The sequence below is a fragment of the Gossypium hirsutum genome, chromosome D01, assembly GCF_007990345.1.
Source record: "Gossypium hirsutum isolate 1008001.06 chromosome D01, Gossypium_hirsutum_v2.1, whole genome shotgun sequence".
Classification (NCBI taxonomy): domain Eukaryota; kingdom Viridiplantae; phylum Streptophyta; class Magnoliopsida; order Malvales; family Malvaceae; genus Gossypium; species Gossypium hirsutum.
This window is the reverse complement of record NC_053437.1, coordinates 31,603,223-31,630,543: the sequence shown is the minus strand read 5'-3', so window position 1 is coordinate 31,630,543 and position 27,321 is coordinate 31,603,223.

Genomic DNA, 27,321 nt, shown 5'->3' with positions numbered 1-27,321 from the left:
GTGACATTGGATCAGTGTGAGAGGTGATGTGAAATCATACGATATATCTATGTCACATGAGCTCACTTTTATGTGAAAGTTTATCTGCCTATTGTATATGATGAGACGTGCATATTCGGTAAAAGGGATGGTATGCCCGAAGGAAGAGTGAAATAAAAATACGAACAACTATGTTATAATTTGATTGTTATCTGTTGACACTGCTTAAAACTTACTAAGCATTGTAATGCTTACTCCGTTTCCTCTGTTTTATAGATCTCATTGCGAAGCTACAGGCTCGGGGATCGTCAGCAACTAGTCACACTATCACTATCCACTGTTTGGTACTGCTATGTTTTGGATTATCTTATGGCATGTATAAAATAGACTAGTGCCGGAAGAATATTTTGGTTAATGTATATAGCCATGCGAAAATGACTTATATATGTTTGAGCATAATGTTATAATCATTTGGTATGGAATGGTTAATCACTATCATAATTTGTGCTATTTATGCTAAAAGGGCTAGTTGAATCATGGAAACTATGAAATAGGTAAAGTCTACCTTAAAGGCAGATGCTGGCAGCAGCAGTGATGTAGATTTGGAAAATCACTAAAAATAGTAGGATTGGAATTAAATAATGAATAAATTATGTAAACGAACCTTGATGAATCTATTTTCATAGGAAAGTAACGAAATGATCATATGGACAGTATGTTTAGAGATATTCAGGTTCTCGTGAGACAGGGCCAGAACAATTTCTGGATTCCCTGTTCCGACTTTGGAAATTCATTATAAATTAACCAGAGATAATTAGGAGTCATGCAATATATGTATAGATTCCTCTCTGAGTCTAGTTTCTATAGAAACAAACGGAATCAGTATTGAAGCTCTGTGCAGGGAGATATCCAAGTCGTAATGCGCAAAGGTCAGTGTAGTCGATCCCTGTAACATGGGAGACTTTGACTAATAAACTGTACTAATTGGCCCGACCAAAAATTCTAGAAAAAAATATGTAGATGGGCATATGAGTCTAGTTTCAGAAAAAAATTACGAAACTGATTTTCGAGTTGTGAAACTCAAGATATGATTTTTAAGGTGACAGTGTTGCAGTTAGCCAACTGCCTGGAAAATTTTAAAATGGACTGCGATAGTAAGCGAATTTAGCCTGTGAACCCCTCGAGTCCGACTCCGGCAACGGTCTCGGGTCCGGGGTGTTACAGGTTGCAAGTCAACCTATTACATGGCCTGGCACACGGGCGTGTGAGGTTACTTCGAAGGGTACATGGCTTGGCACACAGGCGTGTGGCTTGGCCGTGTGACCCAAGTCAGTGAGTTACACGGGTAAGGACACCGAATGGGACACGACCATGTGTCCCAATTTTGAATGCCCACACGGCTGTGTGACCCCTGCAGCTTTGAAAAATTTGAATGTTTTGGAAAAATTCTTTGAGTATCTGATTTAGTCCCAATTTGTTTCTAACGCATATTTTGGGCCTCAAAGACTCGTATAAGGGATAATAAGTATGATTTCAATTGGTTTTGTAACACCCCTAACCCGTATCCGTTGCCAGATTAAGGTTACGAGGCATTACCGAAGAAAACATGGTTCATCACGATCATTTATTACAATTAATGCGTAAAATTATAATGACTTGTTTACAATAGTTATCAAATGCAAATAGCAACCATTCACTCATTCTTATAAGTCAAATTCATATATATAAAGCACATAACCAATTAATTCAAACATGCATTATTAATCATATTACAAATACGAACCATGCTTCAAATTCAATCATATCAATGTCCTCCATTCAATCAAATTTTCGAACCATCTAACATTCATCAAAGTCATACAACACATGCTTTATAAATATAAATTTTTGAACCATATGAACATCACATTCATGGAATTTGACTACCTAAATTAAAACTAAGCATGTATCATTTCATATGTGGTACCTAGCACATAGATTATGATCTTCAATTTTATAAATCTATTTCATTAGCAAATTGTCAAACGTACATTTTACATACCTATGCACATTCGAATTATTAAGTCAAAACAAGACACACCATATGTCTTAAATAACATCCATACATGAGACATTATCAAACATTACCAAACGATTAAATACGATCTTGTACTTTACTAATTCATGTGCAATTTACCATTTATGTCCATACCTAGATAACCATCCAATAAATTATAAAACATATTCGTACATTGCCATCACAAACCGTACGTAAACAACCAATATGCAAGCAATCACTTATACATAACTTAGCTTATGGAAACATATGCATTATAGTAAAAACACATCCATCAACTAAATCGTTACTCAACCAAAACATATGACCATCCACCACACAAGATATACCATATAACATACTACCAAAATGAGCTAATTATATGGCCTAATATACACAAGCATTAGCATCATTATCAAGCCATTTTTGCATGGCTACATAGATACAGATCAAAATGAACCATATCGAAACTAGCCTATACATGTCATACGTCAAAGGTACAAACTCTTAAAGTGCCAAAATAGCGATCGATAGTGTGACGATGTTCCTTGACAATCCCCGAACTCGAGCTAGCAAATAATTCATCACAAGAACATATATAATTCAATTGGAAATAGGCCAAATTTAACTAATCTCATACACATATACAGTCATTTTTCTCACATAATCCAAATTATCACATTAAGTAACTTCACATACCTATTTTTTTCAATGAACATATAAACCTCATACGTACCTGAATCATTTAGCTCAATTTCACATTCGAACTTGTTTTAACATTGCCCGTTGAACCATTCAGAATCGTTAAGGATACTCAAAAACACATATATCACATACAATGCCATATCCCAGATATGGTCTTACATGTTATCACATATCGATGCCTCTGTCTCAGATAGGGTCTTACACAAATCATATACATGCCAATGTCCTAGACATGGCCTTACACATAATCTCATATCGATGCCAATGTCCCAGACATGGTATTACACGAAATCACACCTCGAAAGTTCTAACGTCATGACATACGTATCCTATACAATTCCTATGGTTCATACGGGGCTTTCGTGTAAGCCCCCAAATTTTGGGCCTAGAAGTATTGGGCTTTGAGCTTGGGAGCGGATAGGAGACTGCTCTTAGATATTTTAGTTGTGCAAGTGAATAATACAAAAGTATGTATGCTTTAGTGGTTAAGGGTCCTGAAAAGTATTGGAGAAGTCTTGGGTTCAAACCTAGGCTATAGCAAAATTTTTTATTTTAGGTGAATAAAACCCTAGGAGTAAGTAAGTAGGCTTTAAGAATAAAATGAGGTAAAAGGTGACACAAAGAGAATGGGTGATCTAGTGGCAAGGTGGCGTTACAGTCGGTAAGAGGTCTGAGGTTCAAGTCTTGGGATGAGCAAGGGAGGTTTTATTTTGCATTTGTGACGCCTAGTGGTTGTGTTGTAGTGGGATTTTGCTCAGGTGGTTGTGGAATTGGTCTTGGGGGAGTGATTCATGGGATAAAGATTTGGAGGAGTTTGAAAGTGTTTCAAATTAGGGGTGTTGAGAGATTTGGGGACTGGAGTTAGGGGTGTAGTAGTAGTTGGCTGAAAATGGGTTTCCCATGGTGCAAATTCGGTCATGTGACTTTTATTCTTGTGCCGAAAGAGGTTGTGCATTTTGCTCTCAATTTCAAAAACGTTTACCTCTTGTTGTGCTATTTTTCTCCCTTTTGTGTATTGTCTGTTTTGGTAGCCGAGTACCATTAGTGTCCATTCGGGTAATTGGGTTTTTGTCCTTCAAAATCGTTCTTTGCTGGATCATTTCTCTCCCTCATTGGTACTTTGCCTTTACTTATTTTTGGTTTTGGGTAGCTGAACGTTTCCTCCCTTGTTAGCCAAATATTGTTTGTGCAATCAACCCTCTCCCTTGTCCTTGATTGTCGATTCTCTTGTCTTCTCCCTATCTCTTAAGCCATGGTGGATGACCATCTCATCTTCCTCTTGATTCTATTTTCTCTTCCTTGTCACTCAAATAGTTTCCGTTGGCAAAATATCGATTGATAGGTCCCTGCATCTCTACTCTTTCCGCTTTTCTCTTTTATTTCCTTAGATGTTGATTCTTATATTCTTTTTATTACCTTTGTTATGGTGTTCTTTCGGGTTTAAGGAATTCGTGAGGAGTGGAGGAGTTCTCTAGCGCTATAGAAACAATTGGACCCTTCTCTTTCACTCTTGACCGAAGGTAATACTGCTCGCAGTGAATGATCTAAACTGGAATATGTTGTCGTGGGTTGGTATTGGCCGAATATGCTTTTCCCTTGTTTGGGGTTTGCATTTTCTTAAGGCTGATAACCATAGATTCAACCCATATGTATAAGCAATCTTGATTACTAAATTCGCTTTATATGCAGATAACTATCAAGGAAGGTTGAGATCCTATTGTCAAGCGATTGATAAATACCTTGTTTAATGGTGCTCGTGGGCTGTTCGCAAGAGTTCGTATTCAGGTGTGTATTTGTATGCGGTATTCGATGATTGGCTGAAAAGCCGAAAGTATGTGTTGTTTACACTGTTATGACTGTAGATCGGGAAAATGCCAAAAAGTCAAAAATATGACTATGATGCCACACGAGTATGCAATCGTGTGTGTTGTGTTTCGAGCCCACGAACAAGGGTTGTTCGTGGTCTTGGGTTGTTCTGGGCCTCGATGGGTCGAAATGAGCCGCGTGGGTCCAATGGGCTTGTAGGCCTACACGGGTAGAATCCTCGGTACGTGACCATTGATAGGTTGGTTTATGAGGCTCGCGATGCCGTATGTGAATCTGGACTAAATGGGCCACAAAAGCGTGTGGGCCCACTTCAGGCCAATAGCGAGTTTTGGGCCCATATACACTGTTCTGGCCGTGTAGGTTATTTGAGCCTCTCGAAGAGACGATAGACCTTTTAGAAGGTCGTAAAAGTACCGAGACCCCAATATTTATAAAATGACCGTAATACCCCTACAGGGTAAAATGACCGTAATACCCTTGTAGGGTAAAATGACCGTAATACCCTTGTAAGGTAAAATGACTGTAATACCCTTGTAGGGTAAAATGATCATAATACACCTATAAGGTAAAATGACCGTAATGCCCCTGTAGGGTAAAATGATCGTAATACCCCCATAGGGTAAAATGACCGTAATACCCCTGTAGGGTAAAATGACCGTAATGCCCATGTAGGGTAAAATGATCGTAATGCCTCTGTGGGGTAAAATGACTATAATACCCCTGTAGGGTAAAATGATCGTAATGCCCATGTACGGTAAAATGACCATAATGCCCCTGTAGGGTAAAATGACTGTAATACCCCTGTAGGGTAAAATGATCGTAATACCCCCGTAGGATAAAATGACCGTAATACCCCTGTAGGGTAAAATGACCGTAATGCCCATGTAGGGTAAAATGATCGTAATGCCCCTGTAGGGTAAAATGACTATAATACCCCTGTTGGGTAAAATGACCGCAATGCCCCTGTACGGTAAAATGACCATAATGCCCCTATAGGGTAAAATAACTGTAATACCCCTGTAGGGTAAAATGACTGTAATACTCTTGTAGGGTAAAATGGTCGTAATGCCCCTGTAGGGTAAAATGACTGTAATGCCCCTGTAGGGTAAAATGACCGTAATACCCCTGTAGGGTAAAATGACTATAATGCCCCTATAGGGTAAAATAACTATAATGCCACTGTAGGATAAAATGATCGTAATACCCCTGTAGGGTATAATGATTGTAATGCCCCTATAGGGTAAAATAATCGTAATACCCCTATAGGGTAAAATAACCGTAATGCCCTAGTGGGTAAATGTCTGTGGTTAAATGACTGATTTGTCTGTGTTTGGTATGACTGATTCTGAGCATGGCATTCTACATACACGACATACTGCATGGGGTTGGGATACTGTTATGGAGGAAGTACTGTAGTGGTGGCTCTGCCACAATCACTGTTACTGGTTGCTTGGCCACATATACTATTACTGACAGCTTTACTGCGATACTACTGATGGCTTTATGCCGATCATATTACCGTTACTGATGGCTTTGTGTCGATCATATTATCGTTACTGATGGCTTGGCGCTGATCATATTACTGTTACTGATGGTTGTGTGCCGATCATATCACTGCTACTGATGGCTTTGAGCCAATCATATTACTGTACTTATGGCTTATAGCCATTCTGTTTATAGCTTATAGCTATCCTGTTTACGGCTTTTAGCCATTCTGACTACTGGCAGCTCTGCTACATTATTACTATTGGCAGCTATGCTGCGATATTGGTGTGAGAGCTAGGTGGATCGACTCTGCCCCCACATGGTGTGTTGGCTAGATTGGGATGGGTTTGCATACTTGCACCATACTGATACTATATCAGGCTTAGGCCCACACTGTTTTTGTATTGGGCTAAGGCCCACACTGTACTATTACTGTCAAAGGGCTCAGGCCTTGACTGATTCTATTTCTTTAATAAGGGGATTGCACACTGAGTTTTTGTAAACTCACCCCGTTTTTACCTTTCAGGTAATCCCCAGCATTAGACAGTTCGTAGCTGCGAGGGACTCGAAGAGGGCCACACATTTGCCAATATTTTATTCTGGACCAATTATTTAAATTTTTACTTTGGAGTGATTTTTATGTAATAAGGCCTCTAGTGTTTTAATTTTCTTTAATTGGGTTATAATTGCTTATTTTGAACTGCTTAATGGATACAAATAAGTTTTCACAACAAAAATAGTTTTTCAAGGCAAATACGTATTTTTCAACCTCAAGATATTTGTATATGGGGTAGCTTCTGCGTGTTTTAAATCTGCAATAACAAACCGTTTTACAGTGTGGTTTTCCATAAAACTTACCAAATGGTGCTAAGAGGTAAGAAATAATTGGATTTTTATTGAAAGAATTCCCCATCAGATTTTGGTTTCGTTAAACACTTCTATGTGACATGTCAAATTCGACCATAACGTCTAGGCCTGGTTTGGGTGTTACATTTCGAACGTCGTAATTCAATCAATTCAAGCTCAAAACAGGTCATCCCATGCTCAGTTCAATTTGGCAACATAAATATCTGTATATACAATTGAATTTAAGAACATTTATTTACTTATGAACTTACCTCGTTCAGAAACAAATGGATCAGAACGACTATTCGACAACTTTCGACTTTCCTCGATCTAACTCTGATTTCTTTCTTTCTAGATATAACTCAATTCAAATTTAACTTATTTAATCTCATATCCATTTAATTTCATCCAAAAACACATAAATGGGTATTTTGCACTTTAGCCCCTAAAATTTCACATTTTCTCAATTTAGTCAATATTTCAAAACAACACAAAATACACATAATTTCATTAAACCCATTCTTGGCCGAATCTTCCCTAGGTCCCTAGCAGCTCAGTAATTCCATTTATTTCATATTTTAACCCCTTAATTTACAAATTTCACAAATTAATCCTTAATAAGCATTTTTATCAAAAATCACTTAGTAAAACATGATAATCTAACATCAAATATTTATTTTCATCATCAAACAAAAAAACATCAAGCTATCATAAATGAAAACTCAAAAATTCATCAACCAATCCAAAAATTAAGGCATGGGCTAGCTAGAATACGAATCAACGATCTCAAAAACATAAAAATCATCAAAAAATCGAGCTTAAATTCTTTTCTTTTCTTTTTTTCTTTGAGTTTCGGCCAAACAAGATGAATATGCATGTGTTTTTACTTTATGATTTATTTTATTAACCATTTATTAGTCATTTACCAAATTAACCTTTATAATTTAATTTGAAAACAATATAATGCATGCCCAATACCGTCCACTCATATATCCAACGACCTAATTTCACTTTAAGGACTCTAAAATCAAGAAACTATAGCAAATAACTACTTTAACAACTAGAAAGCCACTATTGCATTTTATGCGATTTAGTCCTTTTACCAAATTAACTAACCAATCGGTAAAATTAAATCATGAAATTTTAACACATATCAAATAACATACTTTAAATACTAAAAATAATATTAAAATAATTTTATGACCTCATATTTGTGGTTTCAAAACCACTATTCTGATTTAGCTAAAACCGAGCTGTTACTGGTTTCTGACATGAATATTATATGATATGAAATGTTTCAAATTTCTGTCTATTTGATCTGTAAACTCTGGTAATACTTCGTAACCCTATTTCATCGATGGATACGATTAGGGGTATTACATTTATTGGTATCAGAGCTAAGATTTATTTAATTCTCGAACTAGACCCTGTGTGTATGAGTCTAGTTATACATGCCATTATATAACTTGTGATAGTGTAATATCTCCTGACCATTTTAAAACATGTTTTCATATAGCAATGACATCCAACCGAGCTGATTCTGATGAAGTAGAGAGTAATGCTCAAGCCTCCATTCACAGAGTAGCTTCTAGTTGTACAAGCCCGTATTTGAGGGTCGGGAAGGAGAGGCTAAGGAAGTCTTCTTCTAGATGATGGGTGAATGGTTCACCGAGTTGGTACGGACGAACCTGGTTGCTCGACAACCTTCACCCCCTCTTGTTCCCCAACCGGTTCTTGTTATTCCTAAAGGTACAAAACCAATTCGAGTTAGTAAACCTCCTGTTGATAAGATTTGTAAGTACAGGGCTAAAGAATTTTGACCTACAGTTGAGGATGATCTCAAAAGAGCTGAATTCTGGTGAGAGAATACCATCAGGGTTTTTGATGAGTTATCCTGTTCACCGCCTGAATGTTTGAAGTGTGCAGTATCTCTACTAAAAGACTCGACTTACCAGTGGTGGAATACATTGACTTCTGTAGTGCCGAGAGATCGGATCACTTAGGAATTCTTTCAAACTGAGTTCCGTAAGAAATACATCAATCAAAGGTTTCTGGATCACAAACGTAAAGAATTCCTAGAGCTCAAGCTGGGCTGCATGACTGTATCAGAATATGAGCTAGAATTTGTTTGATTTAGTAAATATGCTTGTGAGTGTATTCTGACCGAGACTTTAATGTGTGAATGGTTTGAAGATGGATTAAACGAAGATATAAAGCTATTAGTCGGGATCTTTGAGTTGAAAGAATTTGTTGTACTAGTTGATCAGGTACATAAAGCCGAAGAGCTGAGTAAAGAGAAAAAGAAACGCTGAGATTGAAGCCAGAGATTCAAGAAAGAGATTAACAGGAAAGTCATACCAGTCAGCATCGAAGAAATCTAAATAACATCATTACCGTTCTACTGCTTCTGTGGGACATTCTAATAAAGACAGAGATACCAGACGCTCCACTCCTAAACCTCAGGCTATATCTGTAGCGAGTGTGGGTAGTGTTAGAAACACTAGATCCGATTGCAAGCATTGTAATAGGCCACATTACGGTGAGTGTCAAATAAAGAGTGGAGCGTGTTTCAGATGTGGTTCTTTTGACCACTATCTTAGAGATTGCCCAAAGAAATATTAGAAAGAGAAAGCCCAGACCACAAGGCCGAGCAATATTGCTATGAGAGGTAGACCACCTCGTAATCCCAAAAATATGAGTGGTAGCCGTGGTGTAACAAAAGACTCTACTGTGAGATTTGAGGCACGAGCACTAGGGCCTATGCTATTCACACACGCGAGGATGCTACTACTCCAGATGTTATTATCAATACTTTTTCTCTCTATGATACTAATGTAACTACTTTGATTGATCCCGGATCAACCCATTCATATGTGTGCACAAATTCTGTATCTAGTAAGAATTTACATGTTGATTCCACTAAATTCATTGTTAAAGTGTCAAACCCCTAGGTCAATATGTGCTAGTTGATAAAGTCTGCAAAAATTTTCCTTTAATGAGTCGAGGTTACAGTTTTTGGACTAATTTGATACTATTATCGTTTGAAGATTTCGATGTAATTTTGGGCATAGATTGGCTAACTCTTTATGATGCTGTTGTAAATTGTAGATTAAAGCTTATCATATTGAAATGTCAGAATGGTGAAATGCTTTGTATTGAATCAGATAATCCAAGTGGGTTGCCTATTGTGATATTAGCTATGCTAGCGCAGAAATATGTGAGAAAAGGTTGTAATGCTTATCTTGCTTATGTATTGGATACTAAAGTGCCTGAATTGAAGATTGAATCAGTACCAGTGGTTTGCTACTATCCTAATGTGTTTCGAGAGGTGTTACCTAGATTACCGCTGATTAGAGAGGTCAAGTTTGCTATAGAACTTGTACTAGGAACATAACCAATATCAATATCACCAGACTGAATGGCTCCTATTGAGTTAAATGAGTTGAAAGCACAGTTGCAAGAGTTGATAGATAGGGGTTTTGCTCGGCCTAGTTTTTCACCTTGGGGTGCACTGGTTCTATTCATTAAGAAAAAGGACAGATCGATGAGACTGTGATTGATTATCGTCAGCTCAACAAGGTTACAATCAAGAATAGATATACAGTGTCTCGAATTGATGATTTGTTCAATTAGTTGAAAGGTGCCAAAGTGTTCTCGAAGATTGATCTTCGTTTCGATTATTATCAATTATGAGTGAAAGATTCGGATCTGCCAAATATTGCATTTAGAACCAGGTACGGACACTATAAATTTCTTGTGATGCCATTTGGTTTAACGTAGTTACAGTATTTATCAATTTGGTGAACAAAATCTTCAGACCATATTTAGACAGATATGTTGCGGCATTTATTGATGATATTTTGATATATTCCCGAGACGAGACTTAACATGCCGAGCATTTAAGAATTGTTCTGGAAACTCTGCGAGATAAACAATTATTTGCTAAATTTAGCAAATGTGAGTTTTGGCTCAGAAAAGTCGATTTTCTAGGACACATAGTATCGGTTGAAGGCATCAGAGTTGATTCGAGTAAGATTTCAGCAGTTGTTGACTGGAAACCACCAAGAAATGTATCCAAAGTTAAAAGTTTTTTAGGATTAGCTAGCTATTACTAGAGATTCGTAAAAGAGTTCTAAATGATAGCCACACCAATGATGCAGTTATTATAGAAAGATGTGAAGTTTGAATGGCCTGATAAATGTCAGCAAAGTTTTAACTAGTTGAAAACACTGTTGACCGGAGCACTAGTTCTAGTTCAGCCTGAATCAGGTAAAGAATTCGTGAGTTTTAGTGATGCATCTTTAAATGGTTTAGGCTGTGTTTTGATGCAGGTAGGAAAAGTGGTAGCTTATGCTTCCAGATAGTTAAAGCCACATGAAAAAAAACTATTCGACACATGACCTAGAGTTGGCATCTATTGTGTTTGCGTCGAAACTTTGGCGACACCATTTGTTCGGTGAAAAATGTCACATATTTACCGATCACAAGAGTTTAAAGTATTTAATGTCGCAAAGAGATCTGAATTTGAGACAGTGTAGATGGCTTGAACTATTGAAAGATTATGAGTTGGTCATTGATTATAACCTAGGTAAAGTAAACGTATTTGCTGATGCTTTGAGTAGAAAGTCCTTGTTTTCTCTATGAGCGATGAATACCTGGTTGCCATTATTTGATGATGACTCAATCTTAGCCGAGTTAGAAGATAAACTAATGTTTTTACAGTAGATCTGCGAAGCTCAGAAATGTGATAGTAAATTGTTAGCTAAGCGGGTACAGTGTATGTTGACTTCTGATTCAAAATTTTAGATAAGACCCGATTATTGTTTTTTGTTTAGAGGTAGACTTTGTGTACCAAAGAATCCAGAGATTATACAAAAAATTTTACACGAAGCTCATTGTGGTAGCTTGTCTATTCATCCAGGAAGTAATAAAATGTACAGCGATTTGAGACAAATGTACCGGTGGCTGGGAATGAAATGCAAGGTTTCTAATTTTGTATCAAGATGTTTGGTATGTCAGCAAGTTAGAGCTTAACATTAGGTACCTCAAGAACTGCTACAGCCACTAATGATACCGGAGTGGAAATGGGATAGAGTTACTATGGACTTTGTATCAGGTTTACCCCTATCCTTGAAAAAGAAAGATGTCATTTATCATTGACCATTTTACGAAGTCCGCACAATTTATTCCGGTACGTACAGATTGCTCCCTTGACAGATTAGTTGAGTTATATGTTTCGGAGGTTGTCAGGTTGCATGGAGTGCCAGTCTCCATTATTTTGGATAGAGATCCACCATTTACATTGCGATTCTGGAGAAAGTTACAGGATGCTCTAGGTACGCAGTTGCATTTTAGCACTACATTTCACCCTGAGATCAATGGTCAGCCCGAGAGAGTGATTCAGATTCTTGAAGATATGCTTCGATGTTGTGTATTAGAGTTCAAAGGCAACTGGGACAAATACGTATCGTTGATTAAATTTGCGTATAATAATAGCTTTTAGTCGAGCATAAAAATGGCATCGTATGAGGCTCTGTATGGCTGTAAATGCCGAACTCCATTATACTAGATTGAGCTTAGTGAGAAAAAGATAAATGGGGTTGATTTGATTTGCGAGACAAAAGTAAAAGTGATCAGAGTTAGTTTGAAAGCAGCTTCAGATCGTCAGAAATCATATGCGGATCTTAAACATAAAGATATAGAGTTCCAAGTCAGCGATAGAGAATTTTTGAAAGTTTCACCCTGGAAGAAACTTCTTCGGTTTGGTCGAAAAGGAAAGTTGAGTCCGCGATTTATCAGGTTGTACGAGATTACTGAAAGAATCAGACTTGTTGTATACCGGTTAGCTTTATCGTCAAAACTTGATAGAATTCATAATGTCTTTCACGTGTCTATGTTGCAATGATATTAATCTGACTCTTCACATGTTATTTCTCTTGTGGATGTCGAAATTCAACCTAACATGACATACAGTGAATAACCGATCAGAATTCTGGCACGAGAGGTAAAAGAATTAAGAAATAAAAACATAGCTTTAGTGAAAGTTATCTAGCAATGACATGGAATAGAAGAAGCCACCTGGGAACTTGAGAAAGCTATGAGAAAGCAATATCCAGACCTCTTTTCTGGTGAGATTTTCGGGGATGAAATTTGTTTTAGGGGGAGAGTTGTAACAACCCGTTTTTCAGTGAAATGAGAATAGTGGTTTCAAGACCACAAATTTGATGTCAAAAAAATTATTTTTTTATTATTTTATGGTCTATAGTATTATAGAAATACTGTATAAAAATTTTGTTAAGAAATTTTACTGTTTACATGCTTAATTTGATAAACAGGACTAAATTGCGTATAGTGCAAAAGTGGAGTTCTAATAGTTAAAGGTATTAAATATCTATAGAACTTTAAAGTGGAAGTCCTTATATGGTAATTACACCATTTAACTTGATAATGGATGTACATGGCTTGGCAATTGTGTACTTATTAATGTTTATAAAGGTTAAATTAGTAAAAAGGTAATTATATGTTAAATTAAATAAAACCAAAGTGAAGTATCATCTTTTTCTTCTTATTTTCAACTGAAATTTTCATCCATTGTTGAGCTATGGTTCGGCTAGCCTTATTTCTTTGATTGGTAAGTGATTTTTTCCCGTTTTTAATGATTTCGACATTTTCAGGATAGTTATAGCTTAATCTAGTTAGCCCGAGGACTGATTTGCAAAATTTTTCAAGTATTAGGGTATTTCCATTTATGATCATGCTAGATTTTTGAAGTTTTATGATAGAAAATGAATGGTTGTTGTTAGATAACAACTTTTGTAAAGGAATTTTTAGTGAAATTGTCATTTACGGATTTAATTGAAAAATGTGATGAATTCTTGGTAAAATTTGTAAATTTGTGAAATATGTGGGCTACTATAAGCATGTATAAAGTTTGGCTCGGCTTAGGTAGGGATAAAATTGACTGAATTTTATTTTCTAAGCCTAGAGACTAAATTGCAAAGAATTAAAAGTATAGGGGCAAAATGGTAATTTCACCAAAAATTTGTGTCGGACTAAACTGATTGTGAATTATATTGAATTGAGTTAAATTCATTTGCATAGATCCGGTTAGACCTCGTACGGAGTTAGATTGGGGCAAAGAAAAATCTTAGATTAGTCGCCTCCGTATCTACGTATACTGGTCGAGGTAAGTTTGTATAATTAAATTGCGTATTTATATGATTTAATTGAAATATATGTATATGGATTGTATGATTGCTTTGTATAATTACAGATCGCATATCCGACGACATACAATGACTACCGAGCCCTGTTTGAACCTTAGGAGTTCGTAGGATACAAATGACATGTCATTAGCGTTATCGATTTTAGCTCGTATGAGCTTATCGATACTCAGCTCGCATGACCTTACCATTATTCATCTGGAAGGGGCTTACCGGTTGAAGCTCATATGAGCATACATGTACAGGAATTGATAGATTATAGTTAAGTACAACTTGTGTGTGCTACCCGCGTATCCTACGATACTTTAAATGGTTCAATAGGCACAGTTCTATTACGAAATTATATGCGTTCAATATGAACTATTACAGGTATTTACATGAAATACATGAAAGTGATGTTACATGATACATTGATATATGAAATAAATAATACATGAATATGAAATGTGATTACTTGTTGAATTCATTCATGTGTATTGGATTTTGTATGTGATTTACATGGCTAATATGTTGGTGAACATGTGTATAGGCTTTTGGCCAATATGATTGGGATATCCTATGTTTACTTACCTAAATTTTTGTTGAATGGTAAGTTAAATTCTGTCTTATACGAACTTACTAAGCTTAAATGCTTACTTTGTGTTATTTTCTGAGTTTTATACTGATTCAGAAGCTCGTTCGAGTTGGAAGCTTGTCGGAGCTATATCACACTATCCATCAACTATTTTGGTATCGTCAGTTGTTAAATTTCGGTTATAATGGCATGTATAGGTTATTTCGGCTAATGTTGGCCAATGTGTGATGTTGTGGTTGTGGCCATATGCTTTGGCTTGTGTTTTGGTATATTTTGATATGCATATATAAATGACCTTATCATGTTTGATGTGTGGTTTGGTATGGTTAATATGTGAATTGATTTATGTTTGATGGATGAAAGTTAAATGGTAGTTATGCAGATCGATATGCATTATAATTTGGAGTGATTTAGTGCTTGTTGTGGAAAGCACATATGTACAATGATGTTAGCTTTTGAATGGTTTGTATTGGTGTTGTTAGTGCACAAGTTACAAGTGACTTATATGACCATTTGATGCTAGAGATCAAGCACATAAATGGTACTAAATGGTATGTTTTGATTATTGATCTACATGGTAAGTTTTGGTACAAATATGCATATAAGTTAGTTAAACAATTGGATTTCTTGAATGTTTAGATATACATGTTATAAGTTGTCATTTGTGGTGCCTAAGGGCATATTGGTTGTATGTGAAGATATTACATGGTTAAGGCTTGATTTTGGCTTATTTTGGATGCCTATTTATGACTTGTGTATATGCAAAATGTTGTTGATGCTAAATTGGGTGAGAAATGTTGCTTGTAAAATAACCTATTTTCATCCACACAAGCAGAGACATGGGTGTGTGTCTCAGCCGTGTGTGACACACGGGCAGAGACACGGGTGTGTGTCTCAGTCATGTGTGACACACAGCCAAGTGACATAGGTGTGTGTCTCAGCCATGTGTGACACACGGCAAAGTGATACGACCATGTGTCCCCTATGCTTTCAAAGAGTTGCAAGTTAGGCTGTTACACGGCCTACCACACGTCCTTGAACACGGGCGTGTGAGGCTACTTCGAATGGTACATGGCCTGGCATACGGGCGTATGACTTGGTTGTGTGACCCAAGTCAAAGAGTTACATGGGTAAGGACATGGGCTGGGACGTGGCCTTGTGTCCCTATTTCGAATGCCCACACGGCTTAAAACAAGGGCATGTCTCTCGGTCGTGTGACTCCTGTAGCTTTGAAAAATTTCAATGTTTTTTGAAAAATTCTTTGAGTATTCGATTTAGTCCCGATTTGTTTCTAACATGTATTTTGGGCCTCGAAGGCTCGGATAAGGACAATAAGTATGATTTCGATTGGTTTCTAACATGAATATTAGTCCCGGTAATGCTCCATAATCTTGTTTCTAACATGTATTTTGGGCCTCAAAGGCTTGTATAAGGATATTGGTTAGGGATGTTACAACTTGTCTGAAAGGATAAATATCATCAACTAAGCAAGAACCAAAGCAAACTTGTTTTTTTTTTCAAAACTTGAGGTCAATAGAGAAAGTGTAACATCCCTTTTTCAATGGTGTCGAAAACAATTATTTTTGGACCATGATTTCAACTAGTAAGTCAGTATTTTTTATTTATTTAATATTTAAAGATTTTCTATAATGTCGTATTAAGACTTAATTAAGAAATTTTAATGTTTAATTAGTTAATTAAGTAAAAAAAGACTAATTTGTAAAAGTTGTAAAAGTTAGTTTCTATTAGTTAAAGGTGTTAAATAGTTAAAGTAATAAGAATTTATGGATTTCATAGACAAATATACCATATAGATATATACTGGACCATTAAAGACATTATTTTGTTAGTTGTTATGTAAAATTTCTAAAGGGTAAAAATGTAATTTAGTAAATAAAACAAAAATAAACAAAAGGGTTATCATCTTCCATAAAGTGCCACTACCGAAAATTATAAGGAAGACACCAATTTTGAAGCCTAGCTTTGGTAATTTTTGTATTTTTGTGATCGTATTAGCTTAATCTAGCTAACCCAGGTGTAAATTTGTGAAATTTCTAAATGTTTTTACATGTGCCATTGTTAAATCTATGAGATTGATGAAGTTTTGTAATGGTTTTGTAAGCTTGATAGTTAAATAATGTTAGTTTGTCAGCTAGTTTTTGTAATTTTTGAAGATTTGGGATTTAAATGTTAAATTAGTAAAAGTTTATGAGAATGTTGGGAAATAAAGAAATGTATGGGCATGAGGATGTTGGGAAATAAAGAAATGTATGGGCTATTCATAGGATATAGGAAATTAGGTCAAGTTGAATTAAGCTTAATTGTGTTCATTTTGATAGTTTAAGGTTTAAGGACTAAATTGTATGAAAAGGAAACTGTAAGGGTAGAATTGTAAATATAAAAAATGACTTAATTGTGTTAATTGAGTATTTATAAGATTGGAATGGATTTAATTAAACTAAATTATACTTTAGATTAAGAATCTCAACGTGTTAAGGACGTGGGAGGAAAAGGGAAAATCACTAATTAGTCCTTGCTAGTTGAATCACACAACAAGTAAGTTTTTACGATTATTTTAGTATAATTTTACAATAAACATTATTTTTATTGATGTTGCTTATATACTTTAGAAATTTTTGAACCAAAATGAGCTATGTAATGTTTATCAAACTTCCAAGATAATTTAGATGGATCGAGTAAAAGTTCTTACATAATATTTCTGTTTAAATTTTTCACCTGGACCGAGTTCCTGCATGTGTTGTGGACTCGGATGTACATGTGAAAGGGATTTAACCTGGACTAGTTATGTGTTGTCATTTTACATGTATACCTACCCTTAGCCAGGCTAGTTTGTCTGTAATGTCATTGGTATAGCCCAACCGGGTAACCTGGCATATTTAATTTGTATTTGAATAACTCATACGAGCATTATCCGTTTCTGGACTCATGTAGTTGACTACTTTTACCAAGATCCATCGAAGAAATAAAAGTTATTTGTTATTAATTCCGATTATTTGTACAGTTAAACAACTCTGACATGAAATTGTTGGACTATTTTGTCACACATGACTTGACCACATGGTCGTGTGTCTTATTAATTTTAGGTGCAGGATTTTTCACACAGTCAGAATTAGTTACACGGTCTGGCCACACATGCATATAGGAAAGCCACACAGCCATGTAGGGAAGCCTCACGGTCATGTGGGAAAGCCACATGGCCCAGTTTGAAGCCACACGACCTAGGCTATTCCACACTATTGTGTGACCATTGTTTCCAAAAATTTCAACTTCTTACATATTTTTTTAAGTTTTGATTCAAATTAGTCTTAGATTGTTCCTAAACCATTTTTAAAGCCTTATAAGTTTAACTAAAGGCCGTATGTGATTTTGGACATAAATAAAATGTAATTTGAATGTGGTCAATTAATTTATTAAATTAATAGTTTAATGATGTAAATAGCTTTTATATGTGTCATAATACTCTATAACCCAAATTCGACGACAAAGACGAGCTAGTGGTGTTAAATTTTATGGTATTAGAGCTACAGTTTAGTTTATTCTAGGACAAACGTAGAGTGTTTTGGGTCTAGAATTGCATGCCACATTAACCTATAAATTGTGTGATGCTTATGATCTGATCTGATAATTTTTTTTTACAGATTGTTGAATGGCGAATAGAAATAATCCAACTGAAAATGATGAAGTTGAAAGTAATGCTTCGGCCTCTAATGAGGGAGCAAGTCAAGATGCACCTAAATCTGAAACTTTAGGAAGTGGGAACTGTAGTGCCTTCTTCCAAATGATGAATGAATGGTTTGCTCAATTTGTACGAAATAATTCGATGGCTCCACAGCCTCCACCCCCTCCTGTGCCTCTTTCGGCACCTGTTTATCCTTAAATTATTAAACAAGTATTTGTTCATCTACCTCCTACTGATAAAACTAATAAATGCAGAGTTGAAGATTTTCGTGGGTTGTATAACGAAGATCCAACAAAAGCTGATTATTGGTTAGAAAATGTTCAGTATGTCTTTGATGAATTGAACTATTCGCCTAATGATAGTCTGAAATGTACTATTTCACTTCTGAAAGAATATGCTTATTAGTGGTGGGCTACTTTAACTTCTGTGGTTTCAAAATATCGAGTGACGTGGGAATTTTTTTGATCGAGTTCAAAAAGAAGTATGCTAGTCAACTATATTTGGAAGATAAGATGTAACAACCCGTTTTAGTGAAATCAGAACAGTGGTTTTGGGACCACAAATTCGACGTCATAAAATTTATTTTATTATTATTTTATGGTCTACAGCATGATAGTAGCATTGTATAAAAATTTCGTGAAGTGCAAAACTTGACATGCTAAATTTGACAAAAGGACTAAACCACGTAAAGTGCAAAACTTGTGTGCTATTAGGAAGAGACGTTAAATTGCTAAGGAATTTAAAAAAATAAGTGGCATTAAATGGTAATTAGACCATTAAAGAAGATAGTTTATGATTATGGCTTGGTAAAACTGAAAATTTTAATGTTTTTAAAGGTTATTAAAGTTAATTAGTAAATAAAGATAAATTAAATAAAACAAAACATGGTTATCATCTTTCTTCACCATCTTCAACCGATTTTGCTAAGGAAAGAACGCCATTTAAGCTTGCTAGGTTTGGCCATGGTTTCCTTGGGAGAATGGTGAGTACTTTTGTCCCATTTTTAATGAGTTTTATGTTTTTGGGTCGTTGTAGCTTAATCTAGCTAGCCCGAGGACTAATTTGCAAAAATTTTAAAAGTCTAGGGTTTTACCATGAAAGTATGTTAGTTTTTTTATGTTTGATGGATGAAAATGAATGCTTCATGATAGTTGTGCAACTGTTATAAAGGAAATTTTGATGAAATTGTCATTTAAGGATTTTATTGAAAAATAGAAAAGTGTTCATGGTGAAAATGTGAAGTAAATGAAATGTAGGGCGTGCTGAGGGCTTAGATGATAGTTGGCTAGCATGAAAGTGGACTAAATTGCAAGAATTTGTATTTTTATGAGCTAGGGACAAAATTGTATTGAATTCAAAATTATAGGGGCAAAAGTGTAATTTTCCCAAAACATGATTTTTGGATTAAATTTAATAGAATGAATTTTGAATAAGTTAAATTTGATTATATAGATCAAGAAAAGCAACATACGAATTTAGATCGGGGAAAAGAAAAAGTATTGGATTAATTGATCGTTATTCTCTGTACGTGTTTGAAGTAAGTTCGTATACTTAAATAACATTATATTATGTTTGATTTAAATGCTTTTATTCTATATTCTTGGTATTACCACTCTAGGAAAATATCCAGATAAGTTTCGGTGACTTTCGGATCCTGATTAAACCTTAGGAATATATGGGATACAAATGACATGTTAGTAGGGGTTACCGTGTTTTTGGTGCTGGTCTCGTACGTCCTATCAGTGGCTGAGTTTTCGGCATGTGTTGTGGTTACTTGACAACTTGTGTGAGCAGCACCGTGCAGCTATGTCTTGACTGACAGCTTGTGTGATCAGACCCATTTCTGGCTCGAAAGAGAGCATTGACACGAGATATGAGATAGTAGTGGTTTCGACCACATGTTGGCACATAGTGTGTGAGATTACCGCATATCTGATATTATTCTAGTGGTTCAATAGGTATGAAAAAGGGAAGGATCGACAAATGCTTCAATTAGTGTTGCTATAAAAGTATGAAAGGGTATCAGTTTATGATGGTTGAAATATGCTTAGCTAGATGCTTGAAAATATGAATGCTTATAAGTAGTGTGTACATATGCTATGATGTTTTAGGATGATTTGTTAAGTTACGTGATTATCTAATTTGAGAGGTTGTTTGACTATTTGTTAAGTTAGGTGATTATCTAATTTGAGAGGTTGTTCTTGCTTAGGTTAATGCCAAGTCATGTTCGATTGTCTCAAATTGTTTTATGCTTATAAATTGAAATGGTAAGCTTTATTTTTTAAATTACGAACTTACTAAGCATTACATGCTTAATTCGTGTTAATTTCTTTGTGTTTTTAGATATTGGAAGCTCATTCAGGTTGGAAGTTGTCAGAGTTTTCATCACACTATCCATTAGTTATATCAGTATATTTTGAATATTTTGAGTCATGGTTATAATGCCATGTATAGGTGTTTTGTTTGATGCATTATAGCCATTAAGTGTGGATTGTATATATATGATATTATGGTTGATGATCTAGTTGGTATGATGTATAATATGTGGTATCTTGTGTTGTAACGCCTCAAATTTTGGGCCTAAAAATATTGGGCCTTAAGGAAGAGAACGATTAGGAAACTATGCACAAAAGTATGTCTACTTTGGTGGTTAAGGGTCCTGAGAGGAGTTGGAAAAGTCCTTGGTTCAAACTTGGGTTTCAGCAAAAATTTTGATTTTAAGTGGATAAAACCCTGGATGCTTGGATGTAGGCCTTTTAGATTATTTTGTTAAAAAAATGTCATAAGGAAGCTTGTGGTCTAGTGGTTGTGGTGTCATTAAGGTTGCAAGGGGAGCCTGGGTTCAAGTTTTGGCTCTTGTAATTTATTTTGGTTTTTCTTTTAAAGGAACTTGGACTTTGGCCTTTAGACCTTGTTATTAATTGAAGACAAAATGTGACACAAACTAGCTTGTGGCAAGGAGGCAAGTGGCGTGTTGAGCTACTAACGGGGGCTTGGGTTTGAATCCCATTGCAAGCAAAAATGATATTTATTTTGCTAGCATGAGGCTGCAGGAGTTTGAGGTGGTTTCGAAGTCTGTTGTTGGAGAGTTTGAATTGGTCTTGTGAGTTGGTTATGGAGGATATCAAGGAGGGGTAAGGGGAGAGATTTTTGGAGAAGGTTAAGGAATTCGAATTAGGGAGTGTTGTAGCCGATGGGGAGACTTGTTTGTGCAATTTGGCTAAGGGGGACTTTAGGGGTATGCATTTCGGCAATTGATGAGTGTATAGGTGCCGAATTTCCTCTCTAACATTGGGGTTTTGGGCTTCTCTTTCTTTTTCTCTAGTGCCGAAACTAAAATTGACCACTCGTGCATCTTTTTGTCGCGTTCCCTCTAGTCCTTTTTGTGCTACGAAACTGACCATTCGCGTTATTCATTCTTTGCATCTTTCCTATGCTCTTTTTCTCTTCTTGGCCAAACCGAACATTTATTTTTCCTTATTTCTTCTACAATTCGATTCTTTTATAGCCTAGCCGAACCTTTATTTTCTCTTCTTTTAACTTCTGTTCACCTTCTATTCTGGGCTGGCCGAATATCACTGTTGTTAATCCTTTTCTGCGTCGATCTACTACAAAGGTTCTGACTATCAGTAAGTGATCAAAAGATATTCTATGCTTTTCTTTTAAAACCGAATACACATGTGTTCTTCTATTCTTTTTTAAAACCGAATAACCTTACTGACCGATTGTTATTTCATTTCTCACGTGCTACACTCATTGCGATTTAAGAGGGTTCCTCGGGAGTGCTGAGGCATTCAAGATTCTTTTTTCATTTTTCAATTGTATATTTGAAGGGGGTAAGTTGGCTTGTTCGTCGAGGGTGCTACGTTTTAATATTGGGGCCTGAAGTCTTATTTTTGTAAACAACCTAGTCTTATAGGTTTTATTGTTCAGGAAAATAATCGGCAAGGTCATGTGATCGATTCTTATTTTGCGATCCAAGGGCATTAAGGGATTCTCATTTGTTCAAGGCCTTGGCGGCAAACTTTTCACTCGATTTCGCAGTCAAGTGTGTATCTGTACACCGTAAATCATTACTATCGTAAAGCCAAAAGAGTGTGTGTAATCACACTGTCTCTTCTGTGAATCGAAAAAAGCTGAAAAGCTGAAAATACGAAGATTGAGGAAAAAAAGTTGTTAAATGACCGAAATGCCCCTAAGGGGTAAAATTACCGTTTTACCCTTAACTGACGAAATGACAGCTACATCCCTAGTGGTAGGTTGACCGATGTATGTATAAAAGTTAAATGACTAATACTGAGCATGACATCCTACATTCATGTATATTACTATGGCATGTCATCGTGCAAAGGGTTAGGTTAATATTGACAGAGGAAGTGTATGGCTTGTAGCCGTTCTATTCAAGGTTCACTGCCTTTCTACTTATGGCTTTTAACCATTCTGTCTATAGTACCGAGCCGTTCTGCAGACTTAGTGCCGCAACTGGTGCTAAGCTTGGTGTGTTGGCTTGGTGGGTCGATTTTATCCCCACATGGTGTGTTGGTTGGTACTGGTGGTGTATTGGGTAGATTGGGCTATATTTTTGTCTGCATATCTGCATCTGATACTGATTCTATAGTGGGCTTAGGTTCACCTGGTTCTGTTAATGGGCTAAGGCTCACCTGATACTATGCTTGTGATGGGCTCAAACCCAGTCTGTTTCTGCATACCGTATATCTAACTGTTTGTATTATAAGGGATTACACACTGAGTTTTCACAAACTCACCCTTCTGTCTTGCTGTGCAGGTAACCCCAGCCTTAGGTGATTTGGAGCTGTGAGAGACTCGGAGGTGGCCACACGACCGCTGACGCTCTGCCATAGAGTTTTTATTTAAATTAAAGTTTGCGTTGGGTTTGTTCATTTAATAAAGGCCTTTGAAGTTTGTTTAAGTTTTTAATTGGGCTTTTGCTTATTGACTTTAAACTGCTAGTTTAGGGAAGACAAATTTTCAAAATAATAACTGTTTTCAAAGTCACAAACTTTTAACGATTGGAGTTTTCAAATGTTTCCGCGTTTTAAAAACAACTATTATAACAATAGCAAATAATAAGGCAAACATTTTAACTAGATGATTGTTAAATAATACTAAAGAGGTTTTAAGCTTAGAAACATTTTTTTTCCAACAAGACAAATTTGCAAACTACACTTCAATGTGACGCGCCAGATTCGGCCATAACTTCTAGGCCAGGTTTGGGGTGTTACATGTGTAGTTGGTAACTTGATATTGTGTTTGCTAAAATGATGATATGGGAATGATATAAGATGAGTTGGTGAATGATGTAAAGGGGATAGTCCACATTGTTGCAATAACTTGAATAGGTAACTTGAAAGTGATCATCTTTTGGTCAATGTGGTAAGGTATAGGTTAGTTGTATATATTGCTCTTTTGTATTGATTATGTATGCATATTTGGTTTATGAGTATTGTGGAAAATATAGTATTTGGATGATTCAATTAGTAGTTTAGTTGTGGATTGAATTGGTTAGGTGTTTAAGTTAAAAAATTTTTGTTGAATTGAGGTGCCATTTTGGCATATTGGTTGAATGGTTAGATTTTAGGTTGATTAAGCTTGGATATGCATATGCAAAGTGAGTTCTGAATGCTTGATTTTAGGTGCAATTGGCTTGTGCATGAGTTGTGATTTTGGGTGAGAAAAATGGCTTGGAAATGGCCTATTTTTCGTCCACACGGGCAGAGACATGGTCGTGTGTGACCCACGGCCAGGCGACACGGCTGTGTGTCCCCTGTAACTTTCAAATGGTTGCAAGTCGGTAGTTACACGGCCTATCACATGGCCTGGCACACGGGTGTGTGGCTTGGCCGTGTGGCCCAAGTCAGAAAGTTACACGGGTGCGAACACGGGCTGGGACACGAGCTTGTGTCCCTATTTTGAAGGCCCACATGGCCTAAGACACGGGCTTGTCTCTTGACCGTGTGACCTATGCAGTTCGAAAATTTTTAACCTTTTCCTAAAAATTTTGAATGTTTTATATTTAGTCCCGAATCATTTCCAATATATGTTTTAGGCCTCGAGGGCTCGTATAAGGGACTGTATGAATGTTTTTGATTGATATTACCATGATTTAACTTGTGATTTGTTTATGGTTGTAAATTGTTCATTTTTTGGTGTTATGATTCCGTAATGCTCCGTAGTCCTAATCTGATGACGGATACAAGCTAGGGATGTTACATAAGAAGTGTGAGCTTTTGGATTTGAAACAGGGAAGTATGTCATTTGTGGAGCGCGAGCACAATTTTGTAATTCAGATGTTATTGTCCTTCGAAAAATTTGATGTTATTTTGCGAATGGATTGGTTAATAGTTCATGATGCAGTTGTTAGTTGCAAGTAGAAACGAATTGTTTTAAAACGCTCAAGTGGAGATTTAGTTAGTATTGAGACAAAACAATTTGGTTGTGCATTTGGTATAATATCAGTTTTAATTGCTAAGAAGTTTATTCAATGGATGCTGAAGCTTTTCTAGCTTATATTCTATACACTTGGGCACCTGAATTATTAGATAAAGGGTTTATAAACTAAGTGTATCACTTTGGGGTGCTCTTGTTTAATTTGTCAAAAAAAAAAAAACCAAGTGTATCACTTTGAGGTTGTGTATGGATTATAGGAAATTGAACAAATTGAAAATTAAGAATAAATATTCATTACCGAGAATATATGATTTGTTTGATCAGTTGAAAGGAGTGACTGTATTTTCAAAGATTGATTTATGATTAGGCTACTATCAGCTACGTTCCTAAAACAACATTCAGAACCCGTTACGACCATTATGAGTTTATGGTTATGCCGTTTGGTTTGATGAATGTCCTTGCCGCATTTATGGATCTAATGAACAGAGTGTTTCAACCACATTTTGATCGGTTCGTGGTAGTGTTTAGTAATGACATTTTGATTTATTCGAAAACTAAGTTGAGCATGATCAACATTTGAGAGTGGTGTTGCAAACCCTGTGTGAAAAGAAGCTTTACGCAAATTTCAATAAATGTGAATTTTGGTTAACTGAAGTTGGGTTTTTGGTGATATCGGCAGAGGGTATTTGTGTTGATCCAAACAAAATTTCAGCAATTGTAAATTAGAAACTACCGCAAAATATTGCAAAGGTATGTAGTTTTCTAGGTTTAGCAGGATATTACAGACGCTTTGTGAAAGGACTTTCAATTATTGCTATGCCAATGACGAAGTTATTAAAAAATATGTTCAATTCATTTGGACTGAAATATGCCAACAAGGTTTACAACAGTTGAAAAAGATGCTGACCGAAGCTCCAATGTTGACTCAACCCGAATCCAGAAAAAAGTTCACAATTTACAGCAATGCCTCATTAAATGGATGGGGTTGTGTACCCAAGCAGAAAGGTAATGTGGTAGCTTATCCTTCCATTCAAGTGAAAACTCATGAAAGAAACTATCCAACGCATGATCTAGAGTTGGTCGCGATATTGTTTGCTCTAAAAATTTGGTGATATTATCTCTATGGTGAAAAATGTTACTATTTCTCGGATCACAAAAGTTTGAAATATTTGACGACTCAGAAAGAATTGAATCGTCATTAGTGCAGGTGGCTTGATTTGTTGAAAGACTGTGATTTGATTAAGCGAATGTAGTTGCAAATGCTTTGAGCCAGAAATCCTTATTTTCCTTGAGAGCTTTGAATACTTAGTTGACCCTAGTAGGAGACGATTCTATTCTAGTTGAATTGTGTGTTAGGTCAGCTTTTATTCAACGAATTTCTAAATTAGAGAACAAAGATTCTGAGTTAAAAATAAAATGTGACTTGGCTGAAAACATTTAGACTACGGAATTTAGTATTGATGACGGTAAATTTTATTTTAGGGTTCGTTGTGTGTTTCAAATTATTTGATACTAAAGCAAGATATTTCGGGTGAAGCTCACAATGGTAAATATTCTATTTGTAACACCCCTAACCCCTCTTCGTCGCTAGTTTGGGGTCACGGGCATTACTAACCAATCATAAAATTTAATATCAAACTTGTTTCATATACAATTGAATAATTAATCAAGCCATATCATTCAATAACACAATAAGAATTACCTATATGGTCCTAATTACGAGTTTACGGGACTCTAGAAATAGTTTAAAAACAAACAGAGGCTAATTTGAAACAATTTAGAAGTTTAGGCTCATTTTCAAAAAACTTAAAAATAGGGGACACATGGCCGTGTGGCTAGGCTGTGTGAAAAGCCCTAGACCATGTGGTTCTCAAAGTTGGGACACATGACCGTGCCCTAGCCCATGTCTCTTCCTGTGTAACTCTCTGACTTAAGACACATGGTTGTCTCCCAGCCCATGTAACTCACTGACTCGGATCGCATGGCTGTGTTGTAAGCCGTGTAGAAACCACACATATATCATTTCCCAACATGCTCAATGCACATGCCCGTGTGGGTCCCCGTGTTTGTTACACAGCCGCTTGATAGACCGTGTCTCAGGCCGTGTGTACCTAAATATACCTTAAAACTCAAGTTTACCATTTCCTACTTTCTTGTGCATTAAGCAACTGAAATACCAACAATTTAACCTATCCAAAACATAATTAAACATACTAAAAACATGTCAAAACAACCATCTTATGTGCCTAACCAATGTACCCTCATTGGTACTACAATTTATATTATCAAACACACTACCAAATCAGTTAACCATTCAAAGCTTCATTCATACAAAGTTTACGAATATTAGGCTAACATTTTAGCCTATTAGAGTTTCAAGCTTAAAGCTACCATTCATACCAAAACCTCATGAGATATAACATATACTTTCAAAAGAGTTAATTCTATAAAACATACTTATTTATACCCACATTTATATACAAGTGTTAATATTAAGGAAAAATATAAATCAAAAGTCCACATGACAACATCGAACACA